The sequence below is a fragment of the Mus caroli genome, chromosome 2, assembly GCF_900094665.2.
Source record: "Mus caroli chromosome 2, CAROLI_EIJ_v1.1, whole genome shotgun sequence".
NCBI classification, from domain to species: Eukaryota; Metazoa; Chordata; class Mammalia; order Rodentia; family Muridae; genus Mus; species Mus caroli.
In genome coordinates, this window is record NC_034571.1 from 52,137,664 (window position 1) to 52,143,146 (window position 5,483).

At 42.6% G+C, this 5,483-nt stretch overlaps 1 long non-coding RNA gene and 2 other non-coding genes across 3 annotated transcripts in view; 1 reads left to right on the plus strand and 2 right to left on the minus strand.

The window, feature by feature from the left end:
• LOC110307984 overlaps positions 1-1,787 on the minus strand; it is a 47,468-nt gene extending 45,681 nt beyond the window's left edge. The window contains exon 1 of the long non-coding RNA XR_002379493.1: positions 1,688-1,787. This is a non-coding gene — a long non-coding RNA (uncharacterized LOC110307984). The remainder of the gene's footprint in view (positions 1-1,687) is intronic.
• A 323-nt stretch (positions 1,788-2,110) lies between these two features.
• On the plus strand, positions 2,111-2,182 carry Trnaa-cgc. The gene has a single exon. It is a non-coding gene; the product is annotated as a tRNA-Ala (tRNA).
• Positions 2,183-2,426: 244 nt separating this feature from the next.
• Positions 2,427-2,497, minus strand: Trnag-gcc. The gene has a single exon. It is a non-coding gene; the product is annotated as a tRNA-Gly (tRNA).
• Positions 2,498-5,483: the final 2,986 nt, after the last annotated feature.

A 5,483-nucleotide genomic window follows, 5' to 3' on the forward strand; every position in this document is an offset into this window, starting at 1 on the left:
GGTAGGGAAGTGGGGGGCGCTATGGGGGACTTTTGGGATAGCATTGGAAATGTAACTGAGGAAAATATGTAATAAAAATATTAAAAATTAAAAAATAAACAAAAGAAATGTGTGCTCCTCCAAGGAGATGAAAGGGGTCTGCAACCCTATAGGTGAAACAACAATATGAACTATCCAGTACCCCCGGATTCCCTATCTCTAGCTGCATATGTAGCAGAAGATGGCCTATTCTGAGTTCGAGGCCAGCCTAGTCTACAAAGTGAGTTCCAGGACAGCCAGGGCAGACAGAGAAACCCTGTCTCAAAAAACGAACAAACAAAAACCAAAAAAAAAAAGAAAGAAAGAAAGGAAAAAAGAAAAAAAAAAGTGTGCTCCTTTGGTGTTCTTGTGGGAATCCTAACAGTGGGGACCACTTGTGGGACCCTTTTCTCCCTATGGGTTCCCTGCTCCTGTCTTGATGTGATGGTTTGTGCTTGGTCTTATTGTAGCTTGTTATACCATGTTTGGTCGATGTCCCTGGGAAGCCTGCTTTTATTTTTCTGAGGAGAGACTGACAGGGGTAGGGGAATAGGGGAATAGAAGGGGGAGAGGGGAGTTGGAAAGGAGAGGCTGGGGGAGGGAAGGGGAAAGCTGTTGTCTGGATGTAATATATGAGAGAATAATAAAAGAAAAAAGAAGAAAGAAAGAAAGAAATGTGTGTTCTAGTGTCTTGGAAAGGAATGCAGGGATATTCTTGGGTATAGAGCAAGCCTCCTTGATAACGGTCCACTGGTTTCTCCCACTTCTTTTTGAAACATTCCTTATTATAGCTGAATTAGATTCAAGTGTGGCTTTGTTCTAGTTAACAAAATCAGAGTTATCATTTGTTTAAATGGCTTTAAGTATACGTGGTCATTTGCTTATTCTTGACACAGGATGTAATTATGAAGCTGGTGGTTTACCCAGTGACTTTTGACGTTTTTCTGCTTTCTGATCTGCCTTTTGGAGGGCTGAACTGAGAACAAATGAAGGGCGAGGAAACTTCAGGCCTTCACGCTGCCGCAGCTTTTTGCCCTCAGCCTAACAGGTTAAATGGAAACGACCTGATGCTGCGCTGCCTACACCATATACCTACCCTGCTACCACTGAGCCTCACCTGGAATGGAATCAGTTTTAAATACACCTGGAAGAGATACACTCGTCTTTTCATTCATAGCCCAACGAATCATCTAGCTTGCATCCAACCAACTGGAACTTTAGGGCTGAGGTGTGGTTAGGTCAGGGAAGGTCAAGGACATTAAAAGATATATATATCAGTCAGTCCGACTGACCCAAGGTGTAAATAGAAAAGGAATGAAAAGCCGTCTAGAGCAGGTTCTCTACCCTATCTTAACATTTATACAAGTCTAAGCCACCAAGAAGGGGACAGCATCATTTTGTTTCAAGTTGAGAATCTTGCAAAGGAGGAGCAAATAGCAAAATCATTTTCTGCTGCAAGAGTTGACTGTAGCCTCCATCTAAAAGAATCTACGGGCATTTGGTCCTCCAAACAGCAGAGCATAAATGTTAACGTCACTAGGTAAACCATAGATTTTACACAGCTTTCCTGAGACATAGGGGGTTTCCAAAAGTTCAGGGTACCCAGATAAATCCACAAAAGTTTTAAATGCAGAGACAGGCATATACAGCAACAAGTCTCTTGAGTCACCTGAATGGTGTCCGCAGTTCCTTTCTTCTGGCCCAGCGAACTATCATACTTGTAGAGGACCCAGTCTGTAACCTAGCTGAAAGAAAAGCTCAGAACCTATGCTACACGCCAGGAATCTTCGGCGCCTGCGCAGTAGGATCAAGGAGCTGGGCTGCGCTCGGTCCCGCCCCTCTGGCGGTTCAAGGTTCCGGGCTCCAACTGGAACTTGGCATTGACCGCCTCGTTGCGACTCGCCTGGCCGCTGAGTTTAGCTGCGGGCTCCCTGCACGGGGTCGGTTCAGATGCACCACGAGCAGAGCCTGAAAAAGGAGTACAGAAAAGAAATGCATTGTGGGATCTGCTAAAGTCAGACTGACTCCTTGGTTTAGAGGAGCGTTGAGTTCTTCGTATAAGTAGGCATATGGAGAGGACAGCTTCTGGCTGGGGGATGTAGCTCAGTGGTAGAGCGCGCGCTTCGCATGTGTGAGGTCCCGGGTTCAATCCCCGGCATCTCCAAGCAGCCGTGATTCTGTTTTTCATCCTTTCTCACTGAAAACATTTTCACTTGTACATTTTGCCCACCACTAGAGCATCGAAAACCGGAAACAAAAAGGCCGTGAAAAATCTGCAGTGTGAAAAACTCACTCTAGTGATTGTTGGGAAAACAAGTGAAACGAAATGCTAGGAAGGAAAATTCATAGTTTCTTTCTTCATTAATGTTAATATTTTAGAAAAACAAGATTTGAAACAAAAGGACAAGTGCATTGGCCGGGAATCGAACCCGGGCCTCCCGCGTGGCAGGCGAGAATTCTACCACTGAACCACCAATGCAAGCACACTTCAAGCTGTTCTCTTATACTATACTACGATATATTTCCACATGAGCAATTCTCGTGTCAATTCTGTTTTTATATATATTTAAAAATCAGAAAAAGAAACAGAATTCTTTTGTTGTTCTCCTTAAGTTTTTAAATCTCACTTACATACATTGTATTTGAAGATAGTTCCACTGATCACAGAATCTCAGGGCAGAAAACGTTTCTACACGTATCATTGAGCATGGCACAGAGTTTTAAATTCAACGATTGTTAAATATTGGCAAAATATTAACATTTTAAAATTCTTACTATTCTAACTTTTGTTAAACTGTCTGAGGGTTTTGGGGTGGGAGTTTGTGTTTATTTGGTTTTGTTCTTGGCAAAGAATGCAAGTGTATGTAGATTTACTCTATATACAATTATATGATCACCAGCCTATTTTCAAATATGATCTCATTTATATGTGTGTGTATAATATATATACAGACATATGTGTGTGTATAATATATGTGGATATAATATATAATGGATGGATATATATATATATATATATATATATCCCATTTTGATTTTATTTTGTTTTGTTTTTCGAGACAGGGTTTCTCTGTGCTGTCCTGGAATGTTGTAGACCAGGCTGGCCTGGAACTCAGAAATCTGCCTGCCCCTGCCTCCCAAATGCTGGATTACAGGCGTGCGCCACCACTGCTGGTTTTCGAGACAGGGTTTCTCTGTGTAGCCCTGGTTGTGCTGGAACTCACACTGTAGTCCAGGCTGGCCTTGAACTCAGAAATCCACCTGCCTCTGCCTCCCAAGTGCTGGGATTAAAGGCATGTGCCACAGCGCCCAGTCTGGCCAATTATTTTAAACAGTCAGAAAAATGGAAATATTTTTAGGGATTGGAAATAGAAATGAGAATGAGGAATTAGAAACTTTGACACAACTTAAGTTATTAGGAGAAAACTGAACTGTCATATTGACCCCCACAGAACTGGGACGTATTACTTACTCTGGCCAAGTGACCTGAGTTCTGTAGATGGTTCCTGCTTCGAGTGTGAAATGACACTCTCGGGATCTCTTTCAGCTCGTACGATGAGTCTGAACCTTCACCTCATTTCCATGGAAAGGGGCACTGCCAAAATCCAAACCAGGGTATATAAGGATAAAATAACAGAAAGAAATGAGGTCATGGAAATATTGTTCAAGGCAAAGACATGCTTGTAATTCATAGAAGACTGTGGATTTAGATAGACATCATTGGCCTCTTTACTTTTGGAAGGAAAATTCTGACATTTTTGAAGGACCTCTGACTAGCTAGGAAAGATTCCAGGAAAAATAAAATAGAATAAAATACAAGCCACACTAACAGTTTATGCTAGCAGTTACAGAGGCTTGGTGAGTTAGCTGCACGTGGACTTCATCCTAGTGAAGTAAATTACTGCAACTTAACAAAAGATGAAGCTGAGGCGTGTAGGGGGAAGATTGGGGCCTGGCCACTATTTCATCCAGTGTCTGAGAGCTTAGCCAACTGCCCAAGCTATCCATCTGAAATATGGGTCTGTAACTCAGGATGTTATCCATTAAGAATGGTTGAGCGCAGATAGAGAAAGGTTATAAACAGCCACTAAAATAATGTGAGGGTTTATACATTGATAAAGTGTCCAAGGAAGTTTGAGTATGGGGATAAACAGCAGAACTTGAAGTTAAAAAAATTATAGAATCACAAATATTAAATATATATATATATAAGATATTAGAGAACAGGAAAATCTAAAAATCCAATCCCAAGTAACCTGAGAGAGAGCAAGGTCAGGCCATTTTACTTTGAATATAGTTTGTTTTTGCCAATGAGCGAAATGGGGCAGAAATGTGGTTTAAAATATTACAGTTGAAAGGACTTGGCTTGCCAGAGCTGTTCCAAGCCAGTGAGGAAAGCCATTGCTTCCTTGCCTTGCACCAGCTTAAACCACTCACTTATTAGCATTTACTTATTATCTTGTAAACCAGAAATTTAATTGAGGAGAGAGAGGGAACATTTTGACATCTTCTTTATATGTGTAATCCAGATTGACTACACAGTCAGTGTGTGTGTGTGTGTGTGTGAGAGAGAGAGAGAGAGAGAGAGCTTGCAGATGGAGGTGTAGTGTGGTGATGTGGCATGTTGTGATCCGGCCAGTAAGTAAACGGAGAGATATTAAGGCAGATGGACCAGCAAGGGGAAGAGTGGAGAGAGAAAGAGAAACGGAAAGAGAGAGAGAGACAGAGATGGAGAGAGCATTGTGCTCATGTGAAATTGTCATAATTGAAGCCCCATTGTTTTTGTTTCATTTTATGAAGAATAAAAAGGTGGGGACTATGACTCACACCTGTAAACCCAGCTCATAGACAGATGAAGCAGGGGGATTGCCTCAAACTCAGAGCAAAAGGAAAAAAGAACAGAATTACTAGAAAGGGTGTGTGACCGTAGGAGTGTCTTAAGAGGAAAGTGGTGATTCGGGAGCTAATGGGTAGGAAATTGAGAATATGCCCCCGAGGGGGTGAGGGCAGTGGATCCCAGGAGAGCCAGAAGAAAGGCTGCAGTAGGCAGTGATTTGGCTATCCGTGTGATCAAGCATGCAAATATCACAAGGCTGCTGGACTGTGCCTAAGGGTGGGAATACACTCACACTCTCTTTAGTCTGGTCTGCTCTCTGATCCACAGAGACTGTCCCCCACTGAGACTGAAAGACAGGAAGAGAAAGCACAAGAAAGGCAGGAAATTGTGAAATGTTACAGAATGTCTTTGACAATCCTGACCACTCTCAGTGGAACGGACCTGGGCTTTTGTTGCAGCAGAAACATCTTTGGGTGCTTGCTCAAAGTACCAAGAATGGAGTTGGCTTGCCACTGGGACACATTTAGGCTTATACCATCTGAGAGAAAGAAGGGAGGGAGGGAGGGAGGGAGGGAGGGAGGGAGGAAGGAAGGAAGGAAGGAAGGAAGGAAGGAAGGAAGGAAGGAAG